The sequence below is a fragment of the Papaver somniferum genome, chromosome 2 (genome assembly GCF_003573695.1).
Source record: "Papaver somniferum cultivar HN1 chromosome 2, ASM357369v1, whole genome shotgun sequence".
In the NCBI taxonomy this organism is placed as follows: domain Eukaryota; kingdom Viridiplantae; phylum Streptophyta; class Magnoliopsida; order Ranunculales; family Papaveraceae; genus Papaver; species Papaver somniferum.
This window is the reverse complement of record NC_039359.1, coordinates 64,237,100-64,254,413: the sequence shown is the minus strand read 5'-3', so window position 1 is coordinate 64,254,413 and position 17,314 is coordinate 64,237,100. Positions and strand designations below refer to the sequence as shown.

Genomic DNA, 17,314 nt, shown 5'->3' with positions numbered 1-17,314 from the left:
ATAATTATTTTTTTATATATGTTTGGTATCATTTAGTAACTACCTTTATTAATCATGTCAAAAACAACCAACTACATCTTTCACAATGCAATGTTACCCGTCATTTTTTCTTTTTTTGCTTCAGGAAAAAAAATAAAAATAAACACCCACCACCACTAAAACCATCCGCCTCCACAATTTCTTCCACCACCACCATTGTTACCACATCCACCGCTCACCAACACCCTCCATAGCTTTCACCACCCATTACTACTACCACCACTATTATATATTGAAGTAATTTTTACCAACGGACAATTGGTCTAGTGGTATGATTCTCTCTTAGGGTGCGAGAGGTCCCGAGTTCAATTCTCGGATTGCCCCATAAGTGTTTGTCTTTGTAAAAACCATAATTTTCTTTGTTTTAGAAATAATTAATAATTTTTACTTTAATTTATTGATGGAAATATATTATGACAGATTAATTAAGGAAATATTTATGATGAAATGAAAAATTAATAAATTATTTGTTATGAGGAATTAATTGTAACACTTATAATGTTTAATTTGAATAAACCATGACCATAGATTTATCTTCTCCCTAGACAAATCTTGGCCACTCTTTATCATGCCTAACTTGTCCAAATCTTGTTTTGTATTCTAGAATTCACACTTCCAACTTTTGTATATTCGCAGACATTTTCTGATGAGGCATTTAATTTTCATGACGAGGAAATTCTTTTAGAACACCTTAATTCTTCTTTAAAAAATTATCCTACCAAAGGACTTGATAATCTCAATCTGGAGGAATTAAGACTGAAGTATACTGCTCTTAGAATGGATCATAGATCCCTATTGACTGCAGTTAATAACTTCAGACATCGTCTTCATGAGAATAAAGAGACAATTCAGGTTTTGGAAGCAAAGAAGAACAAGCTCATTAGTGAAAAAGATGAGATTGCTCTCAAGGGTGCGAAGGCACTAGAAAAATTCCAAGAAACTGTTCTTAAAGTTCAAGTTGAGCATTATTTAGCTTTGAGCAAAAATAACACACTGGTTTAGGAAAGAAATTTAATTCGTTCTCAGCTTCTCATAAAAAGTGAAGCTGAATTTAGTTGGGCTACTAGAGTTCTAAATGATGCTAGGAAGGGTTTAGCCGTAAACGTGATCCTTCAATCTGAACATTCTGCACTGGTTAAAGACATTATTTCCAATCATGAAGGTCATTTGTTGCTCTTTCATACTTGTCATTTCTTGAGGATGATATCTTTTTTAACTCTAACCTGCTTATTTATGCTTCATAGAGAAAGAGAAGAACTATCTTGAGAAGATTGAAGAACTAAAAATGCAATTAGCTGCTGAAGAGAGGAAACGTCTTGAGGAAGTCGAAAAGTCTTCAATGGAGTTATCTTCTCACAACTCCAAGTATCAGAAGTTAAAGAAGAATTACATCCTCACTGTCTCGAATAATGGCAAGGATGCCACTCATGCTCGTAATGCAGCTGTTAAGAAAGTCTGTGTTGATAATGATATTCCTCTATCTAAGTATACATTCGCAGACATTCTCCCCAATGAATTTGTTCATGATATTTCTGATAGTGAAGAATAATATGAAGAATACGAAGAAGAAGTAAGTGATTCTGAGGCCGAGCAAAATGATGAAGATAAAAATTAATCATTCTTCATTTGCTGTAAATTCTTTTCTGCCTCCTATATATCTTCATGTCTTTTGGAATGAACACCTTTTAAGTATTAACCTTTGCTCCTTTAATATATGTTCCCTTTGATTTATATTTGTATTCGCACATAGAAAAATGTCATTTTTTCTCGCACGTGCAAGAGACTATCAAATGGGGAAAATAACATTATTCTTATGTTTGCACTCCCATTCTTGCCTCTGTTAGTTGTCACATTTTGATAGGCTGATGAACATAATGTCTCTCTCTGCCTTATTTTTGTTATGTATCATGCGAAGTTATTCACAACACATTTATTTTCCTGCAAAACAAAGTTAGCATATATCTTATTTTTCTCATGAGGTCTTATTTTGACTTCCTAATTAAAGGTCTTATTTTTCCCAAAAATTTCTTTGTTCTTGTGCGACGAAATCGCAGGAAATCTTTACGCTGTAGTGTATCGACACATTGATCTCGCCTTATCTTTTTCTTGTATTATTACCTCTTCAGGTTTTTTATATGCATAAATATGAAAAGCCTTAATACTCCCATGAGTAAAAAGCCTCATGACATTTACGTCTTTTGACACAATTCAGCTTCCTATTGGAGGGTGCCGTCCTTATATTCCCCCTGGTTACCCCTTCAAGGAAGCTTACCTCTACCGGTTTAAGGTTGGCTCCTCCTATCCGGTAATAAAACAACCAGTTGCTTTCACAACCTCTTATCCCTCCACCGATAAGGTTTATGGTTACGAGACTGCACCCTAAGTGGGGTATCTTCGAACCGAGTGCATCATAGTCAGGACTTGTCAAGAGTGGCAAGGTACGCTCCAGACTCCCCAGGTACTCTTGACTCAACCGTGTACCTCGGCGCCCTGATCGAGTTTCTGCACTCCTTAGGAAAGATCTTATTACCCCAATCTTTCGATTTAGGTGCCTCTCTTGGATGGGCATTTTCGTTTTTCTCACTCCAAATCTCCATGACTCAAGTTCCAGGGTCGATGTAGCTTTCCCTTGAGTCATGCTTACCAGGTTTTCCCCGATTATGACGTGCGATAGGTCTTACTTTTTGCCTCTTGCATTTACGCGAACTAGGTTGCACGCCATATTCGGATGCCTAGCCTCCCTTGTTAGAGTTTTTATTTCTGTTGCCTTCTATTAAGGTCTTATTATTAGGACTTACATTTGCATTCTCTTGGTATGATATCATCATATGAAAATATAATTTTTCATTCCATTCTTATTCTTGAGTTATACAACTCTAGTACATAGAATTCTTATTAATTTCTTACTCATGAAGAAAAACATTTGCGCTTTTCATACTATTCACTTGCTTCTTTCATCTTTTGCAACTCCTTAAGTTCGCAGATGCTTCTCAGAACATTATTTCGCATGATTTCTTCGATATCCTTTGTGCAAGAATCATCGCACAATTCACTTTTTTCCTGAGAACACAACTTATGCCTTTGCATCCGTTCTCTTGCTTTAGGAGTAATCTTTCTGGCTCGTTCGGTATTATAATTCGCAGAAGATTTTGCTTCAGAATCCTGCTTATCTGTTTTTCCACTTTTAGACACTACATCTACCATTAATCTTTCACCTCTTTGACTATCTTTAGCATGCTTCTTCCAATTTCTTCGTTTGCATTCTCGCTCTTCGCACTTGTCAATATCAATTTCCAGACAATTTTTATCTTCATTTGTATATCCTCTTATGATGCCAAGACCTTGAGGTAAAAGAAACTTTATGCATTGATGGAATGTCGAAGCCACACCCAAGATACTATGCAGCCATGGCCTCCCAATCAGAGCATTATAAGGTGACTCAACATCAACAACACAAAATACAATTTCTGTTGGAAGACTTTGTAGAGGAATTCGTATTGTCACTTGTCCTTTTGGCTTATTCGCAGTGCCGTTGAATCCATAAATTTTATAAGTCGAAGGAATTAATTCGTCATCCCTTCCACCCATAGTCTTGTATGTATGATAAAAGAGGATATCGATGGAACTCCCAGGGTCTATGAATATTCTATTTATATCCCAAGTATTCGCTTCATCTTCTTCATCATCCTCTACTTTTGCTTTCGGATTAATCCCTAACTTCACCACTAGTCGACATTCATGTGGTTCTCCTCCTCCTGGTGTTTCTTCCGCAATGAACGAAATGGTCTGTTTTTGCCAATCCTTTAATGGTGATACCTTCGCAAGGTTAAAGATTTCTCTTCCATCATTATCTCTCGCATGCACACGACTTAAGATATTGTCATGAAAGTCTTTTATATTTTTAAATGAATGTATAATCGAATTACTTTATAGGTTCTTCGCCTTCGCACCTACTTCGATTACATATGTATTCTTTCCTTTCTCCGCGCCATATGTATTTCCTCCTGGTGATGGTGGTGGTAAATTCTGTGGCTGCTGTGCTAAGAAGTGGTCCAGTTTTTCCTTGCTCAATCATTCGCAGTATGATTTTCATCACATTTCTACAATTACTTGTTGTGTGACCATGAAAGCGATGATATACACAGAATTCTTTGATCCTTCTCCCCGGTGGTGGCTCATCTCCTACATTATGTGGTTCTGGAATTTCTTCCGTTAATATAACAGCTTCCCAAATTTTGTCTATTGTAGTATTCAACTTTGGCAAGTTTATCTGTTCCCAGACCACCTTTCCAGTTCCTTTTCTTCTATTATAATATGGTTGTTGGCCTCCACAGCCTTCTGGAGGATTATAAAAAATTCTTTGAATCTTATTATTTCCTACGCGATTTTGGAATTGTTTTTCTTTATATTCTCTTTCAAATTCTTCTTGATCTACGCTACCCATGGCTACCAGCTTTTGTTCCACCTCCGTAATGTTCTTTCCTTGACTTTTTTGAGATGTACTCGCAACGATATTTGTCATCCTTGGGAGTAAACTTGCATTCCCATTATTCGCATTAGGTATCAAAACTGGTAAGACTCCATATCTCTCTGCTTCTCCTCAAGCGCTATATATTCCTCTTGAAATTCACGCAACTCTGACATTGTTATGGTGTCTTTTATCCGGAAGATATGTGTATACAATAAATCCGTAGGAAAAAGAGCATTGATAAGGGCTAGTATAATATTTCGTTCATCTACTCGTCTTGCCATTTCACTACACATGGTTCTCCAACGCGTGATTAGATGACGCAAACTCTCATTGATCCTTCTGCGAAGTCCAAAGGCCGTCTCAATCCCTGATCTTGACATAATATTACTGATATATTATACCAAAAAGACGTTCTGTAAATGACGAAATGATCTAATGGTCCCTACCGGTAACTCTTCAAACATTTGCAAAGATTCCCTGTCAAGCTCGTAGGCTAATACTTACACAACACTGCATCATTCTCTTCCCATTGCAACAGAGATCGTCTGTAAGCTTTTATGTGTTGTACTGCACATGTGCTTCCATCAAATATACTAGTGAATGGTAAATTGCATTTTGGTGGTATTATCGCAATTTGAATTTGCCTTGCAAAGGGTGTGTTTCTAGCTTCCTCCACTGCTTCCTCTAACTGTCTCCTTCCACCATTTCTCTGCGTAGTCATCATTTCTCTTAGTTCTGCCATTTCTTTAAGAATTTCTTCACTCATAGTTTGATCTAAGTCCTGTCGCATAGGCATTTTTAATCTCGCTTACTTCAATCTATTCTCATGATTATTCTGTCGCATGGCCTCTTGTATCTCTCTTTCTTCAGCTTCTTCTCTTCTTCTCCTACGCCTTTCTTTTCATCTCTCATACGTTCACGAATAACATTAATTTTTTCATCCTCTTCTTCGCGTGCATATTGATCTCTCAATATTTCTCTACCATGCAATAGAATTCTCCCTTGTTCTGGATCATTTTCTTCATCATTATCTGAATCATTGTGTGTGCGATATCGTTCGCCTGCATTTTAACGTCTGTTGTTCCTTTGACCTTCTTGTCGGCGATGATGTTCACGCGGTTGCTCATACTGGTCATATTCTATGCGTCTCTTATCGCGTTGATCTTGTAAGTTATCACCTACTTGTAAGGTCTCATCAATATTATCTAAAGGTTGCTCTCGCCTAGCATCTCTTTGATTATATTGACTTCTTCTTGATGAAATTATGCTTGTCCTAGATCTTGATCGTGTAGCGATTATTGATCTATGTTCTTGAAATATGAGATTCTCTTCTCTTAGATCATCATTCTGACGTATCAAGTTCGCACGCTCTTCCTCCTCTCTTCGCCGTTCTGCAATCAATATTTATCTAAGTTCTGCAATTGTCATATTTTCTTCATTTCCTTCAATCCTTCCCGCATCTCCATTTATTTGTTTCTCTTCTTCGGCATAATTCGTTTGTGCAGTATGAATACTCACTGGATCGTAATCAATATCATTGTTCTGCTCTTGTGTACGCTGAGGTCCAATTGGAGTTGCATTTCTTTGATTTTCTCTTTCTCCTACATCTGGTTTTTCATGAATTGCACCTCTTCTTCTTTCAGCAATTCTTTTAATCCTCCTAGATGTCGCCGCTTGTTCAGCAGTAGATATGATTCGTATCATCACCACTTTTTTGTGTTAACAAATGAAAGACTACTTTAAAGAGAATTGAAAGGTTCTAATGATGAAAATCTCTATTGTTTAAAGAAAAATGTTAGATCTAAAATTCTGTAAAATTGATTTCTAAACGAATTCACCAACATGGTATATCACCCCGAGCTGTTTCTAGTGCCAAAATGTAGTTGCAGGAAATCCTACCACCACATCCATACAAGAGTCTAAACAATATTCTAAGAAATTTTGGTGAAAATCATCCGTTTATTCATTAAGTTCTTAAGTTGCACAAGAGATAATACACAGACTTAATTTGATCTCCAAATAAACTTTCTCTCTCCTAATTTCTTGTCTAACACGCTCTAAAGGATCTCTCCCATTACATGATAGCCATTCCCTTTATATATGATTTTACATAGTGGATGACAGGTAATAGATCCCCTATTTTCGGAATCACTGTGCGTTACAATCGCTCATGTACATTCGCTCAACTTCGCACAGATCATCACACTTTACTCGTGACTATGCTGACATCATTACATACATCGTCTCAGTTTTACTATGTTCGATGATCTTCGCTTATATTAGATAACCTTTATTTCGCATACGTAATGAATGTGCGATATTTCACTCCTACAATGTTGACTAATATATAATATCCATCCTAATGGACTTCTTCATCATATTTCATAAAAATTCATAGACCTTTTTGTTCCTGCAAAGGAAGAAACAAAGAAGTTCGATTCGGATAAAGAAAAAGAACATATACGAAAACATAATGTCCATAAAATTGCCAAAACGTTTTAGCTTTAGTAAAAAGAGAGTAAAAAATATGCTCAAGTCATACCTCTGGCTTCAATCTTTCTTTAGTAGCTTCTCCTGCGGCGTTCGTGGTGTCTTCTTCTGGACTTGTAACTTCCACTCCACCATTACTTAATAACTTAATTAATATCTTTAATATAGTTGATCAATCTCCAATCAATTGAGCTATTATCTTTATTAACGGCGTCTATCACCAATTTTGCATCAAGCTCGAACTGTAGTTTTTCTAGCTGTAATTCCTTTGACCATTTCACCGCCTCCCACAGTCTCATGCATTCAACTTGTTCTGCATTTCTGAGATCTTTCAAGAAGATACACCTTGCTCCTCGTTGTTCACCTGCACAATTACGGATAATTAGTCCAATGCCCCTTGTTTTATTTAAATGCTGATAAGAACCATCACAGTTTATAGTAAAATAGTCAGAAGGGGGAGGTATCCAATGGATATTCTGACTGTTAACTATTTGCACATTCCTAGCTATACTAGGTTTTCTTTGTGCATGTTCTTCAATCACACTCTTGCATCTCTGGATAGTAATCTCTGGACTAAAATTTTTGTTTTGAAAAAACTTCATCACATCTTGCAGTCCATATGCACCAAGCAGTAATGGATCTTTTGACGACTACTTGTATAGAAATTTTTTTACTGTGGAGAATCGATGAGAAAGTATTTTACTGGTTAGGAATTTCTTTTCCTATTTAGAATTTAGCATGTATGCATGTACATAATTAGAGATATAGTTGTTTCCCTACGTAGTTTTCAATGTAAAACATATAAAGCTGTGTAATGGTGGTAGCCTAACTATTCTTTAAGGTAACTCACAGAGGAGAGGAAACCTTTTTCATCATCATAATAAATGTTCTTTACCTTTTCTTGCTTTCATCCTTTTGTTTTCAAGCTTTCTTCACGAATGACATCCTATTCTGATCAAAAGAAAAAAAGACATCCTATCCAACACTTCCAATACCGATTTTAGCGTAAACTCGTCAACTAATACTGATGTTGTTAATATCAAGTCTGGCCTTATATTATCCATGCATCTCTAGGGTGAAAATTACTCAAGTTAGGCGTGTAATATGGCGATGAGAAGTTTGTCTTTTTTGATCGTTCCATCAGTAAACCAACTTCTCCTAATGACTTGCACCATGCAGCGACTTGGTAGGAAGTTGGATATATTTGAACTCGGTGTGACACCATGAATTAAGGTTAGTATTTTATATAATGATCATGCTCAAACTATATGGAAAGATTTTGAGAGATCGTTTTTCATCCACTAATGCACCAAAGATGTTACAACTTAAAAGACTATCATCTCTCAAAAACGACATATGGTTTCATTGGTTTCTAAAAATTATACTCAATTGAAAGTTCTATGGTATAAACTCAGTTCACTTGCCCCGGTTGTGCCGTGTAAATGCGGTAACTCAAATTCCACGTACGGTGAGCTTCATAAAGATCATGGCATGGAGTTCTTACAGGGTCTACATGGCAGTTTTTTTAATTTATCCATCTAAAGTCTGTTCCTATTAATGGATCCTTTTCCCCTAAAGTTAAGTACCATGGAGAGATAATTAATATCTCGTCGACTCCCATTATAGAATCAGTAGTTTTGAAATATTAATCTCTTGTTGATTTTCTTCTTGGTGAACTAGAGAATATATCTTGCTAATAGCAGAAAAATGATCCATGACCTTGTAGACCCTGCAGAAACTCCATGACAGGATCGACTTATTCATCGGGAATTTCGATCACCGCATATACATGGTTCAATAGGGGATAGTGAACTTTATCCCATAAAGCTTTCAATTGAGTAGTATAATAGGGGATAGTGAACTTCATCCCATAAAGCTTTCGATTGAGTAGTATAATATTTTGAAACAATGAGGCCATCTTGAGAGACATGATAACCCTTTCGGGTTGAAATATCTTTGGTGCATTTGTTTGTAAACATGATTTTGTAGATTTTTCCATCATCATTATATAAAATACTAACCTTAATTTTCTAGTGTCAGAGAGTTCAACTTCCTGCCAAAACGTTGCACCCTTTCCAGCGTGCAACTCTCTTATAGCGGAAGTTGGTTTGGTGATGGAACGACATGCATTTTTTTATTCAACCGTGGTTGGTCCCATTTAACTTGTAGACAACATCCCTGCGTGCTAATGTGGGCATGAATTGTTAAAACTGCATCATGCGTTAATTATGTCACCATTATCAAATCTTTGATTTCTCTCTTTTTCTCTTTAGTTAAAAATGGGTTTGAACTTTGATGAATTGAAAGTTTTGTTCTAGGATCTGATTTAGAAGAGTTATTATTCTTTGTCGTTGTGGTATATGAAAGTTGATGTTTAAAAAGCTCGATTTGTTTGAATTGATAATGAATGATCTCGTGGTTCCACATTATAAAGCCACATCTTGTAAACCTTGTTTCCCTTAAGATCTGAAACAGTAAATTTTGGCTTCAGTACGTGTAAAACAGTAAAAACGTGATGCTCTTCTCATCTACTGGTTATAAAGTAGAAATACACTGGTCATAAAAATTGTTGCATGAATGATCTAGCACCTGAATGATTAAAGAAAAGAGACTAGTCAGTTCTTAAAGAGGAAATTTAAACGGTGCTATAAAGTTGTTTACCCGAGAGCAATGTATGTGTTCCGTGAATTATATGATTACTTTGTGAGTGATGAATGTGAAAATATGATCAAGAGAATTGTATTTTTTGTTGATTACATACGGTTATTCGAGTTAACAGTTAATAACAATATATGAAAAACGAATAATGCCCATGCAGATGGATAAAACAAATGCTAGACATGTGGAACCATCTTAAGAAACGGTGTTGATTGCTCAAAGTCTTCAACAGCTTAAAATGGCCTCGAGCAAGCAAAGCTTGCTAATTAAGCCATCTTTTCTTGTCCATACTGCCAAGGGTTGAACTCAATCGGTTGCACAACCTCGATTAAGCTATTCATTTTTGCTCTGTGTTCATTATACTTATAATTGTATTTGTAAATTGGTGTTTCGCCATATGGTGCAGTTACTCGTCCTAGCTAGCGAAATGACCTCACTTTGCCAAGAATAGTAAGAGAGAGAGTTGTTTTTTATTGTACATTGTCCTTCTTTATATAGACTTTTCAAAAACCCCTTCCTTTTATGACATCATGCCATGTGTCCTAAACTTTTTTAATTACTACGAATGCCATTCCTTCTCTAATAAAACCACATTCTTTCCTATTAATTCCTCCCTTGTCCTTTCCATCTAATAGACACTTTCTTGGTGGACTTGGGATTTAGTCCCTAAGTCCCCATGTCTCATGTTGGGTTTGCCTCCCCTTCGAGGGCACACTATCCCGGCTAAAGGGGTAATATTTTTCATGTATCAACATTAGTCTCCTGACTATTGGGTCAAGTGTTAAATGACCCGATAGTCAAATCATCCTTTACTCCCGATCACCACACGTCACAAATAGCGGGAAGGTTGTTATGTCACTTATATGACACTCCCTCTCTATATATATATATGTTGTTCCTTATATTCGATCATCTGCCTCAAACACCTCGTTTTCCATTTTTGCTTCTTCCCGTAGGATACTTTACTTAAATGGCTCATTCCCTTCATGGGTACGTTTTAACCTTAGCGCCTATTCCTGTGCCGGTCTCAATGTTCAAGGAGGCGGAACTTGAGCGCCTGTTGTTAGTGAAGTCCGAAGTTGAGGCGCTTCGTGAACACAGATTAGCGAAAAGGGACTCCATGCATTCCCAGTTCGCGGAACTTCATGAAGTGCATCAGGCGGCTCAGAGGGACGAACACATGACATCTACCATTCAACACACTTTAGGTGACGCTGTCACAGCTCGGTATGCTGCCAATTCGCTTCTCATGGAGTCCTCACTAATGACAACAACTATAGATCATGCCATCGCCGATTGTCGTTCATTTACCTCTGATCAAGTGACTCCGCGGCTTCCGGGGTACACTCTGTCTTTAGCGGCTGTCTCAGCGCTCGTAAACTTTCTATATCCCAAAGATAAGCTCGCGCGTCTGCTAGCGTTAAGAGAAGAGGTGGAGAAACTATGGGTTCTAAGGAGGATTCGCTTATACAAAGCACGTCGGGAGTGTGATGAGCATGAAAGCACTCTTGCGCTCGCTCGTAATGCAAGAGGTAGGGGCAAAGTTATGCGGGACATCCACAGATTGATAAGCGAGGCTAACTGGGAATTATCTCAGGCCTCCATCTAGTGTGACGAGGGGCGTTTAATGGCGGAAGTCGTGGATATGGACATTTCCCGTTGTCGCGAGCTAATAGTCGGTTAATGCTGCGTGTCGTCTTGAGGACTTATTTTGCTAGCTTTTTCTTTCGTACACTAGTTTTGGGATTCCGTCTCTTGTGGACTTCTCTTTGATGTTAGTACTATTTATTGCTTGCTTTTATGATTCTCTTCCCTGTTGCTACTTTCCCTACCCTTCTTGTGTTGTGGGTATTGCCCTGCTGGTCTTTGATCTATGAGTCCCCATGGATCATTTCAAGTTTGCCTTCCCTCTAGGAGGTACCTAAGTGCTGCCTGGGGGGAATCATCTCCCGTACTTCATGGTCAATGTGAATCGACACGTATCTCCACGTGCAAAGAAAGAAAATGGGGTATGGATGGTAACTGCATAGTGAGTCACGCCCTTTACCTTTATATACAGTTCTTCCACACAATATGCTTACTAGTTTCTTTTTAATTTCATTTTTTCCTTCTCTTGGTCAATCGTATTTCCTGCATGGCCAACTTTATTCATGGATATGTGTTTGTTTGGCGCCGATTCCCATGTTGGTTTCGGCAAGATTCAGACGCTGTGAATTGAAACGACTTTTGCTTGTGAAGTCTGAAATCGAGGAACTTCGAAAGCAGAGGAAGGTAAATAGAGATGCTAAGCGCGAGAACTTTAGGTTACAACATGATACATACCAGACTGCTCGGCAAGTTGAACCATCAGGTCGCGTGCCATTGGAGATCCAGCGAGCGCTGGACGAGGCTACTACCGCTCGTGACACGGCCAATCAACTATTCGCAGATTCTATTATGTTAATCGCTACTATAGATCGCGTCATTTCCGAATGCCATCTCCGGATTTTCGATCAGATAGCCTTACTGCTTCTTGGGCATACACTGACCTTGGCGTCTGCGTCTACGATCGTACCTCACCCCTATATTGAGGATGAGCTGGCACGCTTATTAGTCTTAAAATAATAAGCGGGTTTGTTGTGGACGCTTCGGTTAATTCGTCAAGATAAAGCTCGTAAAGAGTACGATGACCATGAGGATACTCTTTCGCTTGCTCGTGAATCCGTGGATGAGGGTGAAGTTATTCAAGACATCCATCATTTAGTGCATGAAACTGATCAGGATCTTTGCTTGGCTACTTCCCAGTGTGATGACGGACGTTTGATGGTGAAAGCTTTGGATGCGGATATTGCTCGTTGTCGGGCGTTAATGGCTGATTAGGTTGCGTGTCCTTCTGTAGGGTTTTCTTTTCACTTTGACGCTTGGTTTCCCGTTTATGTTTGTTCTGAATCAGTATGAATAGTTTTTGCTTTTTAAGTTGGAGTTTTGTTTTCTTCTCTTTCTCTTTTTTTTGAATGTGCTTACTCCCTCGCTCTCATGCTTCTCTGTTTTTTTTTGTGAGAAGGAGATGCGTACTCCCACCCTCTTTTATGATGGAGACCCTCTTTTATGAGGGAGGTTACCACTGATAAAAGAGGGTTAACGCCCTAGTAAAACGCACCTACTCTCACCTCTTTTTATTAAAAGGGTCTTGGCTTGGGTTTCCTTAGTGAAATGTGCCTACTTCCCCCTCTTTTATTGAAAGGGTGTTGGGTGGGTTGGGCGTTAGTGAAACGCTCCTATTCCCCCTCTTTTTGTTGAAAGGGTGTTGGGTGGGGTGGGCGTTAGTGAAACGCGTCTTCTCCCTCCTCTTTTTATTGAAAGGGTGTTGTGTGGGGCGGGCGTTAGCGAAACGCGCCTACTTCCCCCTCTTTTTATTGAATGGGGGTTGGGCGGAGTGGGCGTTATTGAAACGTGCCTACTCCCCCTCTCTTTATTAAAGGGTGTTGGGTGGGGTGGGCATTAGTGAAACGCGCCTATTCCCACCTCTTTTTGTTGAAAGGGTTTTGGGTGGGGTGGGCGTTAGTGAAACGCGCTTAATCCTCCATTTTTTCATTGAAAGGGTGTTGGGTGGGGCGCGCGTTAGTGAAACACGCCTACTCCCCCTATTTTTATTGAAAGGGTGTTGTGTGAGGTGGGAGTTATTGAAACGTGCCTACTCCCCCCTCTTAAGGGTGTTGGGTGGGGTGTCCTTAGTGAAATGCGCCTACTCCTCTATCTTTTATTAAAAGGGTGTTGGGTGGGGTGGGCGTCAGTGAAACGCGCCTACTCCCCCTATTTTTGTTGAAAGGGTGTTGGGTGGGTTGGGCGTTAGTGAAACGCGCTTACTCCCCCATTTTTCATTGAAAGGGTGTTGGGTGGGGCGCGCGTTAGTGAAACGTGCCTACTCCCCCTATTTTTATTGAAAGGGTGTTGTGTGAGGTGGGAGTTATTGAAACGTGCCTACTCCCCCCCTCTTAAGGGTGTTGGGTGGGGTGTCCTTAGTGAAATGCGCCTACTCCTCTCTCTTTTATTAAAAGGGTGTTGGGTGGGTTGGGCGTCAGTGAAACGCGCCTACTCCCTCTCTTTTTGTTGAAAGGGTGTTGGGTGGGTTGGGCGTTAGTGAAACACGCCTACTCCCCCTATTTTTATTAAGGGTTTTGCGTGGAGTGGGCGTTATTGAAACGCGCCTACTCCTCCCTTTTATTGAAAGGGTATTGGGTGGGGTGGGCGTTAGTGAAACGAGCCTACTCCCCCTCTTTTTGTTCAAAGGGTACGTGTTGGGTGGGGTGGGCGTAGTGAAACGCGCCTACTCCCCCCTCTTTTTATTGAAAGGTTGTTTGGTGGGGAGGGCGCTACTGAAACGCGTCTACTCCCCCTCTTTTTACTGAAAGGATGTTGGGTGGGGTGGTCGTTATTGAAACGCGCCTACTCCCCCCTCTTAAGGGTGTTGGGTGGGGTGGGCGTTAGTGAAACGCGCCTACTCCCCCCTATTTTTTTTGAAAGGATGTTGGGTGGGGTGGGCGTTAGTGAAATGCACCTACTCCTAATTCTTTTTGTTGAAAGGGTGTTGGGTGGGATAGGCGTTAATGAAACGTGCCTACTCCCCCTTATATTTATTGTAAGGGTCTTGGGTGGGGTGGGTGTTAGTGAAACGCTCCTACTCCCCTCTCTTCAGTCAATCAGATGTCTTTGGCTGACCTTTTGCAGATTTTCCAGTCAATCAGGTGTCGTTGGCTGTCCTGAGACCGTTCATAGGTTTTTCAGTTGATCAGGCGCCTTTGGCTAACTTGAGACCTTTTGTAGATTTGTCAGTCGAGCAGGCGCCTTTGGCTAACCTGAGACCTTTTTTAGATTTGTCAGTCGAGCAGGCGCCTTTGGCTAACCTGAGACCTTTAGTATATTTTTCAGTCGGTCAGGCGCATTTGGCTAACCTGAGACCTTTTGCAGATTTGTGAGTCGAGCAGGCGTCCTTGTCTGACCTGAAACCTTTTGTAGATTTGTCAGTCGATCAGGCGCCTTTGACTAACCTGAGACCTTTTGTAGATTTGTCAGTCGGTCAGGAGCCTTTGTCTGACTTGAGACCTTTTGTAGATTTGTCAGTCGATCAGGTGTCTTTGGCTAACCTGAGAACTTTTGTGGATTTGTCAGTCGATCAGGCGCCTTTAGCTAACCTGAGACCTTTTGTAGATTTTACAGTCGATCAGGCGCCTTTGGCTAACCTGAGACCTTTTGTAGATTTGTTAGTCGATCAGGCGCCTTTGGCTAACCTGAGACCTTTTGTAGATTCATACCACTCTTGACAACTTACTTTTATTGCTTGAAGCAGATATTTATACATTGAGGTGTTTAGGCGTGAAAAATTTTCAACCATTTACCGTTGATGGGTGTGTTTACCTTGGTTCCATCCATGCGCCTAAGCTTATAGTATCCACTTTCTGCCACTTTTCTAATTTTGAGTGGGCATTCCCAGTTTGCAGCAAACTTACCGGCGCTAGCATTTATTTGCACGTGAGAGACGATTTTTAGTACCAAGTTATTCCACCTTTAAGGTTCTCTCTTCCATGCTCTTGTTATAATAATTGGCTGCACGCTTTCTATATGCTTCCGTGAATCGCTTCGCTCGTTTTCTCTGTTCTTCTATTGTATCTAGGTGGGCGAAGCGATTTATCTCATCCGACGTGTTGTGGCTCCCATTGCTACTCTTGCCGATGGGATTTCTATCTCCGCCAAAAATGTCGCGTCTTCTTCGTGTACTAGTAAATAGGTGATGCTACGGTGGAGCTACGCTTCGAGATCATGTATGCCCAGAGTGCTAATGGCAACTTCCCGTGCCACTCTCTATCGTGATCATGCAATGTCCTGCTGAGGATTCGGAGGAGCGTCTTGTTTGTTGCCTCAGTTTTCCCATTTCCCTTTGGGTAGTAATGGGTCGATGTATGAAGTATTATGTTGTATTGGCGGAGCAGGTCGAGTACATCCTTCTTCACAAAGGACTTGGCATTATCTGCTCTAATTATCATAGGCGCGCGGAACCTATAAATGATATGTTCTTTGATGAAAGCGGCCGCAGTTTCTCCAGCATAATCTTTGAGAGGTATTGTTTCTACCCATTCCGATGCGTATTCGGTGGCCGTTATTATGTATTTATGGCGCTTCGACAACGTTGTGTTGATTGGGCCTATGAGATCAAGTCCCCATCTATGAAACATACATGGTGTCACTATGCTGTGTAGCTGCGTGTAGGGCGCTTAGATTAGATTTCCGTGAGTTTGGCAACTTAAGCATTTTCGGACATGTTCTGCGGATGTCGCCTTCCATGGTCGGCCAGTAAAATCCTCCTTCGTAAAGCTAGAGTAATAGCTTTCGAATTCCTTGGTGCTTGGCGTCATGTGCCGCGTCATCACCTCCGCTGCTTCTTGGTCCGACAGGCATCGCAATATAGCCCCACTGTAGCTTCTACGGTAAAGGATACCGTCATGTATGAAGAAACATGCGGATTTCTTCTGGATTTCAGGGCTGCTTGCCTTTCACCTGACAACTTTCCGTGTTGGATGAAATCTACGTAAGGCTGTCTCCAATCTACTCCCTCGACTGTACAAACTTTCGCGGGTTGTGGTGGAGATTGACAGTCGGCACAGCTGTCTTGGAGGGTTGCTGCTTGTGCGGACATGCTCGGCCAGTATACTCCCAATCTCTGAAGTTTTCGGTAGAGGTGAACAGCGCCGATTTGTCCACAAGTTTCCCTGTGGGGTTCCTAAAGTAATTTGTCTTGATTCTCCATTTCGTTTCATGATACGTCCACGTAGTCTTGTTCATCTGCGGACACTCCCTCAGTTAGTTGCTATAATCGATACACATACCCCCCTTCCGGATTAGAGACGGGCTGGAATCTGGGCTGCTCTTCTTGCTTCCTCTTTTTTTCCATGGGGAATACCATCCGGGATGGGCTAAACACAGGTTTGGCTGGCTTCGGTTCTTCTTCTTCTTCTGTTAGAGCACTGCTTGATCGAACTCGCATGCGTTGCTATCTCAAGAATGTTTGTCAGTGTTAGTGATCATAACTATAAGTCTTGATTTCTAGTCTACTATAGCTAAGTCTCGGACTAGGATAGAAAGTGTAGTTGAGCTCAAGAACTCCATGGTGATCATCATACAAGACGAAGAACTACTCAAGGAATTGGTGGAACTTCATCGACTAAAGAGGTATGTGGGGGCTTGAACTTATCTATCACTCAAAAGTCTATCTACTCTATCTCCTATCTTGAGACAAAAGTCGTTTTGCTATATAGACTTTGATTATACACATTTGCTATTTCGAGCCGAGTTTATCTCGCATCTATTTCTCGAAATATGTGTTGGTAAGCTTTCTGTTTGGCCAAGTTCATCTTTACCTAGTGACGAAAGTCATGTTATGTGTTAATCACTTTGAAAATGGCTTTGACGAAAAATGGTTTGTGAATAACAACTATATAACGTCCTATAAGAATGTTTCAATGATTGAAATGAGTGTCTATAGTATATAACCAATGTTGGATATAAGCATTGTGTGGCAATACATATATGTATAAGTCCTTATTCCTTGAAACAAAGTATGTGTACTTTGTTGATCAGGAAAACCGGAACAAGAGCTGTGAACTCAGTCTGCGAACCCAGCCC

At 40.1% G+C, this 17,314-nt stretch overlaps 1 non-coding gene across 1 annotated transcript; it reads left to right on the top strand.

The window, feature by feature from the left end:
• The first annotated feature begins 291 nt into the window (after positions 1-291).
• TRNAP-AGG lies at positions 292-363 on the top strand. The gene has a single exon. It is a non-coding gene; the product is annotated as a tRNA-Pro (tRNA).
• The last annotated feature ends 16,951 nt before the right edge of the window (positions 364-17,314 follow it).